The 10,676-nt window shown below is 38.7% G+C and overlaps 1 long non-coding RNA gene across 1 annotated transcript; it reads right to left on the bottom strand.

Moving 5' to 3' along the window:
• LOC110267709 lies at positions 4,422 to 8,686 on the bottom strand. Its single transcript, XR_002355593.1, has 3 exons — positions 8,575 to 8,686; positions 8,159 to 8,161; positions 4,422 to 4,432 (listed from the first exon to the last, which is right to left on the bottom strand). It is a non-coding gene; the product is annotated as an uncharacterized LOC110267709 (long non-coding RNA).

Raw genomic sequence — 10,676 nt, 5'->3', positions numbered from 1 at the left:
ATCAATCCCTGTGGGATCGACTTCACTTTTGTGAGTTTTACTACTTGATCTGACCTGGTACACTTGTCGGTGAGTTTGTGTGGAATCGATTTTCCCTTATCACCCTTCCACCACACATGGCATTCAGCCTCCATCAACCAAGGTTGATGATGACAAGGCTAAGATGCCATTTCCTCAGAAACTCTGTCAAGAGGAAAGGGATAAATAGTTTGCCCATTTTGTGGAGTATCTCAGAGCATTAGAGATAAAGATCCCTTTTGCAGAAGCTCTTGAACAGTTACCTTCTTATGCAAAGTTAATGAAGGACATTCTAAGCCATAAGAAGGATTGGAGAGAGACACAAATAGCCCTCCTCACTGAGGAGTGCAGTGCAATTACCAGAAAAGCTTAAAGATCCTAGAAGCTTTATGATACCCTGTACTCTAGGTGATGCTTGTACAAGGACAGCCCTATGTGACCTTGGAGAAAGCATCAACCTAATACCTGCTTCATTAGTAAAGAAGCTTAGTTTGACTAATGAGGTCAAACCAACCCTCATGCGCCTTCAACTTGCTGATGGTTCTATTAAGATACCATCAGGAGTAGTTGAAGACATGATTGTTTGGGTTGGACCCTTTGTCTTTCCCACTGACTTTGTGGTATTGGACATGGAGGGGCACAAGAGTGCATCCCTTATCCTAGGAAGACCTTTTCTAGTTACAGGACGGATCCTCATTGATGTTGAAAAAAGGGAAGTAACCCTAAGAGTCAATGAGGAAAAGTTCGTCCTGAATGCTGTCAAAGCTATGCAGCACCCAGACATTCCTGAGGAATGTATGAGCATTGACTTCGTTGACTCCCTGGTGGAAGAAGTCAATATGGCTGAAAGCTTCAAGGAAGGGCTAGATGATATCCTCGATGATAATCAGCCTGATTTAGAGGAACCTTTGGAAAACTTTGAAGAAAAGGAGAAGCCTCCTAAGCTTGAGCTTAAGCCATTACCTTCCTCCCTGAAATATGCATTTCTGGGAGAGGGAGATACCTATCCTGTGATCATAAGCTCTGCACTAGAGCCACAGGAAGGAGAAGCACTCATTCAAGTGCTTAAAAAACATAGGACCGCCCTTGGGTGGACTATAAGTGACCTTAAGGGCATTAGCCGTGCCCGATGCATGCATAAAATCCTGCTGGAGGATAATGTCAAACCAGTCGTACAACCACAGAGGCGTTTAAATCCAACTATGAAGGAAGTAGTATAGAAGGAGGTCACTAAACTCTATGAGGCTGGGATTATTTATCCCATTTCTGATAGCCCATTGGTGAGTCATATCCAGGTTGTTCCTAAGAAGGGAGAAATGACAATGGTTCACAATGAAAAGAATGAGCTAATCCCAAAAAGGACAGTTACACGGTGGCGTATATGCATTGATTACAGAAAACTCAATGACACCACCAGGAAAGATCACTTTCCTTTACCCTTCATTGACCAAATGCTAGAAAGACAAGTAGGTCACTTTTTTATTATTTCCTGGATGGATATTCTGGGTACAATCAAATAGCAGTAGATCTACAAGATCAAGAGAAGACGGCATTCACATGTCCTTCGGGCGTATTTGCCTATAGACGAATGTCATTTGGCCTGTGCAATACACCTGCCATCTTTTAGAGATGCATGTTGTCCATCTTCTTTGATATGGTAGAAAAATTCCTTGAAGTATTCCTGGATGACTTCTCCATCTATGGAGACTCATTTAACTCCTGTCTTGATCATCTGACCCTGGTCCTGAAAAAATGCCAAGAAACAAACCTAGTTCTAAACTGGGAGAAATGCCATTTCGTGGTAACTGAAGGCATTGTTCTCTGGCATAAGATCTCAAATAAGGGGATAGAAGTGGATCAAGCTAAGGTGGAAGTGATCGAATGCTTGCCTCCACCTACTAGTGTTAAGGCAATCAGAAGCTTCCTAGGACATGCAGGATTCTACAGGCGGTTCATAAAAGATTTTTCTAAAATCGTCAAATCCCTGTGTAATCTCTTGGCCACTGATGTTCCATTCATCTTTGACCAAGAATGCCTGCATGCCTTTGAAACTCTGAAGGCCAAGCTTGTCACTGCTCCTATTATTTCTGCACCCAACTGGGACTTGCCATTTGAGCTAATGTATAATGCAAGCGATCATGCAATTGGTGCAGCACTAGGTCAGAGACATGACAAGTTTCTGCAAGTCATTTACTATGCTAGTCGCGTATTAAATGACGCGTAGAAAAACTACACTACTACAGAAAAGGAGCTACTTGCATTGGTTTATGCCATTGACAAGTTTAGATCCTACCTAGTAGGGTCTAAGGTCATTATTTATACTGACCATGCTGCTCTAAAATATGTACTCACTAAGCAGAATTCTAAACCCAAACTTATAAGATGGGTATTACTCCTGCAAGAATTTGATGTAGAAATTAGAGACAGAAAAGGGACAGAAAATCAGGTAGCTGATCACTTGTCTCGGATCGAGCCAGTAGTAGGGACTTCTTCTCCCTCTACTGACATATCCGAATCCTTTCCAGATGAGCAACTCTATGCCATTCGGACAGTACCTTGGTTTGCAGAGATTGCAAACTACAAGGCTATACGGTTCATTCCCAAGGAGTTTACTAGGCAGCAAGCCCAAAAACTCATGCATGATGCAGAATATTACCTATGGGATGAGCCATATCTCTTTAAGAGATGCTCGGATGGAATAATCCAATGCTGTGTGTCTGAAGAAGAGGCACAGAGAATTCTATGGCACTGCCATAGCTCTGACTATGGAAGCACTTTGGAGGTGAGCGGACAGCCACTAAGGTACTCCAAAGTGGCTTTTACTGGCATACTCTATTTAAATACTCTAGAGAGCTCGTCCGTAACTGTGATAGTTGCCAGAGGGCTGGCAACCTTCCCCATGGTCACAGAATGCCTCAACAAGGAATCTTAGAGACTGAGTTGTTTGACGTATGGGGCATATATTTTATTAGACCTTTTCCACCTTCATACTCAAACATCTACATCCTTGTGGCAGTAGATTATGTGTCTAAATGGGTTGAAGTAATAGCAACACCCACTAATGACACTAGAGTGGTAATGAAGTTCCTCCAAAAGAATATTTTCAGTAGGTTTGGTGTCTCTAGGACACTAATTAGTGATGGAGGAACTCATTTCTACAATAGACAGCTGGATTCTGTCTTAAGCCAGTACAGAGTTCACCATAAAGTAGCAACACCGTATCATTCCCAAACCAATAGGCAAGCTGAAGTCTCAAATAGAGAACTAAAGTAAATCCTAGAGAGGACAGTAAGTGCCTCTAAAAAGGATTGGGCTAGAAAGTTTGATGACGCCCTATGGGCATACAGAACAGCTTGCAAAACCCCCATTAGAACTTCACCATATCAGTTAGTATATGGGAAGTCCTGTCATTTGCTAGTGGAACTAAAACACAAAGCCTATTGGGCTACTAGATTCCTCAACCTTGATGCCAAAGCAGCATGGGAAAAATGGCTGCTCCAACTAACTGAGTTGGATGAATTCCACTTAGAAGCATTTGAAAATGCAAAAATCTACAAGGAGAAGGCAAAAAGGTGGCTTGACAGGAAGTTAGATTCCAGAGTCTTTGAACCAGGACAGAAGGTCCTACTCTTCAACTCAAGACTCAAACTGTTCCCTGGGAAACTCAAATCCCGTTGGATAGGACTATTTGTGATTACCAAGGTATCACCTTACGGACACATAGAACTTCAAGGTAAAGAAACCAGGTTCACTGTCAATGGACAGAGGGTTAAGCATTATCTTGAAGGAGATATAGAGCCAGGAGGCTCAACACTGCTACTAAGTTAAGTACCGTGAATTCCAGCTAAAGACATTAAAGAAGCACTTGTTGGGAGGCAACACAATAGTCACTCATTGCTTTAATGATTTTCTAGTTATTTTCGTTTTAATTAATTTTCTTTTTACTTAGTTTTTAATTATATTTTAAGTTATTTTTCGTGTTAGTGATCTTGTACAGTGCTAAAATAGAGACAGAATGATGTAGAACAGCAAACAAAATACTCTGGAGTAAGGAGCTTTCTGGCGTTTAAACGCCAAAAAAGATAGGGTGTTGGGCGTTTAAACGCTCATGGAGGCAGCAGGCCTGGTGTTAAACGCCAGCTAGGAGGCCCTGGCTGGGCGTTTAACGCCCTGAAGGGAGCACATGCCTGGCGTTTAAACACCAGCCAGGAGGTCCTGGCTAGGCGTTTAAACGCCCAAAAAGGAGCATCAACCTTGCATTAAACGCCAGCCAGGAGGCCCTGGCTAGGTGTTTAACGCCCCACAGGGAGGACTACTCTGGCGATAAACGATAGAATGCTAGCATTCTGGGCGTTTAAAAGCCAGCCTGACAGCATGGAGGTAACTTCAATTTTTCAATCTTATCTTGATTCAACTCATCTTCATCCAATTTAATTTAAAAATTTCTTTAATTTCTAAATTAAATCTTGTTCAAATATTTTGTTTTCAATTTAATTTTCAAATTAAAACATTTTTTTCAATTTTTTTTAAAAATCCTTTCAAAATGGTATAACTTTTACAATTTGCTTTCAAACTCGTTTCAAAATCTTCTCTTATCTTATTCATATCTTTTATTAAACATTCAAATCCTTTCCATACTTCATATCTTGTCTTTAATGCTTTTTCTATCTTATTAAAATCTTTTCTTATCTTTTAAATTTAACAACTTATCTTTTTTTTATCTTTTTCAAAAATCATTATCTTTTATTCATGCTTATTTTCAAAAATCCCTCCCGCCTCCCTATATATATGTGTGTCGTGCCCTCTCTCCCTCACTCACCACCTCTCATTCGAATTATCTCTTCTATTTCTTCCTCTACTCTCTATTCTAGTTTGCTTCCTTTCTTACCTTTTGCTCGAGAACAAGCAAATTTTTAAGTTTGGTGTGGCAGGAGCCCTGTTCTCTCATCAAGAATTCAATCCCATGGCTCCAAGAAGTGGCAAGACCACCCCAAAGAATAAGAAAGAAGACAACTTAACAGTTGTTTTTAAACCTATTCAATTCTTCACCAAGCAACATGAAGACCATTATCACAAGGTAATGAGTAAATGGCCAGTAATCCCTGAAGTAGGATTCGACCTTGGAGAAGAAGAATACCCAGAGATCCAAGAGCAGATTTGAAAGAGAGGTTGGGAGATTCTAAGTGACCCTAAGTTAAATGTTGGATACAATATGGTCCGGGAATTTTATGCAAATCTGTGGATGACAGATAAGCAAAAGCTGGATGGAACAGCCATCCATACTTTTCATACCATGGTCAGAGGGAAGATCATATACTTTCACCTAGACAGGGTGAGAGAGGTCTTCAAACTACCTTTGCAAAGGGATGACCGTGAGTCATACAACAGGAGGATTGTAGCCAACCAAAAGCTGAATCGAGTCCTAGAGGACATATGCCTACCTGGAACCCAATGGATTGAAAATACCAAAGGGGAGCCATGCCAGCTGACAAGGGCAAACCTCAAGCCTGTTGCTAGAGGATGGCTAGACTTCATTGGGCATTCTATACTCCCCACAAGTAACCGCTCTGAAGTCAATATTGATAGAGCAGTAATGATTCATTGCATCATGATCAGGAATGAGATGGAAGTCCACCAAATAATCCCCTGTGAGATCTACAAGCTATCAAATAGAGATTCCACTAAGGCCATGCTGGCTTATCTAAATCTCATCTTCCGCCTATGCCAAGACGCTAATGTTCTAATACAAGTGGATAATTTTATTCCAGTGAAAAATCTAAACACCAAGCAGGTGATGGAGAGTTTCAAAATAAAAGATGATAACCTAAAGAGGAAGGAACCCGAACAGTCCCAAGAGATCCCTCCAAGGGAATACTAGAACCTGTTGAAGGCATCTGTAATTCACCTACAGAGCATGTTGGATCAGCTCAGAGAGGAGTAGAGAGATCAGACTAGCATGATTTGCAAACTGATCAAGGAACAGGAGAAGCAAAGGCGTGAGCTGGAGGAGCTGAAGCGCTAGAAGCTCTCTCCTGAAGAGCCCAGTGCCCCACAAGCTGAAGAGCCATGCGTCCCACAGCCTGAAGAAAACAACATCCCCCAAGCTGAAGGTTGTTGAGTTCTACTCTGTGGCTATTCTAATTCATGTTTCTCATATTTCTATTATTTTAATTCCTATTTCTCATATTTAGGAGTACATGATCACTAGCAGTAATTAAGTCTTTATTTTTATTTTTAATTTTATGTCTTTTAAATTTTAGGATTGCATAAGCATTAATAATAAATTAATTAATTTTTATTTTTCCAATTAGCTATAAATTATTCCTTTTATCATCATTGAACATGAATAAAATAGTAGATTTTTTTAGAAAAAATAAAGATGCATAGATTTTTTAGCCTTCCAATAAAGAATAGTTACAATAATTTGATTGGGTTACATTGCTTTAGTTTTCTGAATAAAAGAATAAAGAGTGCATATTTGAAGTTGAATTTTATGAAAGAATAAGGAAAAATATTATTGATAATCTGAAAAATTTGAAACTTGATTCTTGAAGCAAGAAAAAGCAGCAAAAAGCAAAAGAAAAAGCATGTTGCAAAAGAATATATATATATATATATATATGCATGCAAAAGAAAGAAAAAAATGGTGGAAAAAAAAGAAAAAAAATATAAAAAGCAGAAAAATCCATTACTGCCCAAAAAGTGCAGGAAAATGAAGGCAGATTGAAAAAGCCAATAACCCTTTAAACCAAAAGGCAAGGGTATAAAAGGGTCTCAAGTCTTTGAGCATTAATGGATAAGAGGGCCTAAAGGAATAAAATCCTGGCCTAAGCGGCTCAACCAAAGCTGTCCCTAACCATGTGGTTGTAGCGTGAAGGTGTCAAGTGAAAAGCTTGAGACTGAGCGGTTAAAGTCATGATCCAAAGCAAAAAGAGTGTCCTTAAGAACTCTGGACACCTCTATCTGGGAACTCTAGCAAAGCTGAGTCACAATCTGAAAAGGTTCACCCAGTTACAGTGTCTGTGACATTATTGTATCCAGTGGTAATACTGGAAAACAAGGTGCTTAGGGTCACGGCCATGACTCTAAAAAGTTGTGTTCAAGAATCAAAAAGAGATGAACTAAGAGAATCAATAATATCATCTGGATTCTAAGTTCCTAAAGATGCCAGCCATTCTGATTTTCAATCAATAGTGAGATGCCAAGACTATTCAGAAACAAAAAGCTACTAAGTCTAGCTCATCTAAAATAACTGAGCTTCTTTGGACGACCCAGTGCACTTGCTGGTACTGCTGTATGGAAGTGTGGGGTTTGCGTACACGCCCTAGGATGTATGCTGACACACCTTCTGTATACAGGAAATAACCCCTTTGCCACTACAAAAATGGAATAGGTGGCCACGGTACTTCTGTAGTAGGAAATAGCCCCTCTGCCTTACAGAATGGAATATGAATCTGTACCGCAGGAGAGAGTTCTCAGTGGTCGCACCACCATCTATCTGACTGGCTCAATGTAGCAGATGAACATATAAATATTTCTGGAGTTGCCTTAATGCAACAAATGAATAAACAACATCTCTTGGGCTGCCTCAAGCAGCAAATAACTTTTCAATAGGTCCTCTGCTCTTATTCTCTTTGCTATGTGTTTCTTTACTCTACTCTGATTTCTCTGTTTAACGTATGTATTTAAAGCTTATGTAAACTTCGGTATGAATAGTTAGCCTGTCCCAAGTATAGGTTCATTAAGTCTATACTGAAAAAGTTTAACTTTTCATATTATACCTAGCCCTAGACGCAACTCAAGAAATAATTATGTTGCTCCTAGTTCGTTCACTAATCTCTGTTTGTTTCCGTCGTTAAAACTTTACAGACTTTTTCCTTGACTTTTATCTTTTCTTCAACTTTTTATCTTTCCTTTATCTTTGCCTTTTTCGCATTATTTTATTATTGTTAATAAAAAATTATTTTTAATTAAATATTATTATTTAATATTTTATTATTATATTTTCGAGATTCACCTTTTCTTACCCTAAAAGTTATATAAATTCACTTTTTACCACCCGTAACTTTTAATATTTCTACTTTAACCACCCTAACTTTCAGAAATTACAAAACAATCCCCCAAACACCAAAAATTTTACTTCCTTGCCCTTTCTAAGATCTAAAGCCTGTTCTTCAATGTTCTTCATCACATTCAAGGTATTCTTCATGTTCTTCGTAAATTCTTCAGATTTTTTCTCTGTTTTCACCCGTTTTTCAATCTTTTCAGTAACCGATTTTTACCATAATTCATAATAAATTCCCAGCCACTAAAACCCCATCTTTTTCAAATGATTTCAACACAAATTGAACCCCAATTTAAGACCTAGGGTTTTGGTTTCCAGATTCACTCAAGAACACAAATTCATAGCTTGAATTTCATCAAATTTCATCAAATTTTCATCAAAATTTAAACAAGAATCACTCATATAAACCATCAATTTCAAGAACAGCCAAATCATATCACAATCACACAACTCAAGCACAATCAATCAAGATTAATTTCATCAAACCCTACCTGGTTTTGCTACTCCAAATTCGGTTATACTCTCAAGTGGTCCTTAAGCATTTTTTTCTCCTAAATCACGTCAAGAACAACTTTAAATCCACAAACCCTCAACTGACTGAATCTCACTCAGCATGTTAGGAAGGGATTTCTCACCTTAAAATTGTTGGAAATTAATGTTTCTTGGCTCACAAGTCAAGTTAAGCATGATTCCTAAGGAAGAACATCAAGAAAATACTTTTTTAAGCATGTTTCCTTGAAACTGAAACAAAAGGGAGATGGTGCAGCCAACTCACCTTGATTCTAGCCTCGATAAGTTATATGGTTATGTAGAGAAAGAAGAGAGGATCATTTTGGTCGGATTGGAATTTTGATTTGCGTTTTAGTTAAGCAGAAATCAAGCTTCGAAGATTTGGAACTAAGAACTTTTCTCTCTTTTTCTCTCTTCCTATTTTCGGCCACAAGGTGAAAATGAACCAGCCTTGGAGGTCTTGGGGGTGTAGGGTGAGTTGTGAATGGTTAGCTTGGAGGTGGGTTAAAATAATATTAAAATATCTTAGGTGTATAACTATTAAAACTAGATGTATCGGAACACTTGTAAAAACATCTCTAAAAGTTCTTTTCTGAGCTACTAGCATTAATGACACTAGTAAAATATTTAATATGAGAATAGAACATGTATGATGAGGCCTTAGCATTGCTAAAGTCATCAAAGAGTGTTGGTGCTAAGCTGCACCAGTAAACTGTGAACCCGGTTAAACCGATCTCCTATTTTTTAACTAAAACTGACCAGGTAATATTATAATATCACTCAAGCAGCTTCTAATACTTATATAATGATAATATTATACTATTATCTCTCTTCTCTCATGAATCGAGTCCGGTTCGTCAAACTGAGACTATTTACGAAACTAGAATCGAAACTCCTAACCGATACGGTTAAAAAACTAGGTTCTTCGTGATTGCGTTGTCGGGCTTGTCTCAACTAAGGTCCTGAGTTAAAGATAACATAATAACAATAAGGATTGAGATGCTTGATGATATAGCAGAGGTTCTCCCCTTACTGATCTTCTGGAGAAATCCGTACCTTCAGAAAAGATCTCGCATACTCGAAAATCGGGGTTGTTATATTCTACCCTCCTAAAAGAAAATTTTGCCCTCAAAATTTCAGTTACCTAAGAACAGATGCGGGTAATCAGCTTTCATCTTATCTTCCAGTTTCCAAGTGTGCTCTTCTTCTCCTCTTTGTCCCCAAGCTACTTTGACCAAGAAAACAGTTTTGCTTCTCAGCTGCTTATCACTTCTTTCTACGCTCTAAACTGGTGATGCTTGATATGTTAAATCATTTCATAACTGTACTGGTTCTGGTTGTAAAACGTGACTTGATGAGCGGATATTTTATACGCTTTTTGGCATCATTTTCATATAGTTTTTATTGTGTTTTGTTTAATTTTTATTAAGTTTTTATAGGTTTTAGTGTTAAATTCACATTTTTGGGTTCTATTATGAGGTTTTGTACAATTTTAGATAATTTCCGGCCAAAATTAAGGAGCCGGAGTAGAAGTCTGATTCAGAGATAGAGAGAGCACTGTAGATGCTGTTCGGATCTGACCTCCTTGCACTCAGAAGAGGTTTTCTGGAGCTACAGACGTCCAAATGGAACGTTCTTAATGGCTATGGTAAGCTGACTTCCAGAGCCTTTCAGCAATGTATAATAGTTTATACTTTGATCTGGATTAGAAGGCCCAAAACTGGCATCCAACGCCAGTTTCCTACCCCCTTCCAGGCGTCCAGTGCCTAAAGAACAGAGACCAGCGTCCAACGCCCAGAGAGGACCCCCTAGCCAGCGTTCAATGCCCTAGGAGCCTCATAGCACGTGGATTGATGAGCTATATTTTTTCGGTATAGAATTTCCAATAGGATTATGTCGTGAGTATAGTCTAAACCAACAAGCTATAACACATCAAACATAGAAAATGTGTGTCCATAATTCAAAATCAATAATCGAGAGTATTAGTCCCGAGTCGTTCTCCCTAGGAGTTGCCCTAAGATATGCACATCATTGGTTAGGAGTTCTCTTGTTGTTTGAGGTTGAATACGAGAAATATAAACAA

This window comes from Arachis ipaensis, chromosome B02 (genome assembly GCF_000816755.2).
Source record: "Arachis ipaensis cultivar K30076 chromosome B02, Araip1.1, whole genome shotgun sequence".
NCBI classification, from domain to species: domain Eukaryota; kingdom Viridiplantae; phylum Streptophyta; class Magnoliopsida; order Fabales; family Fabaceae; genus Arachis; species Arachis ipaensis.
This window is presented reverse-complemented; position numbering and strand designations above follow the sequence as displayed.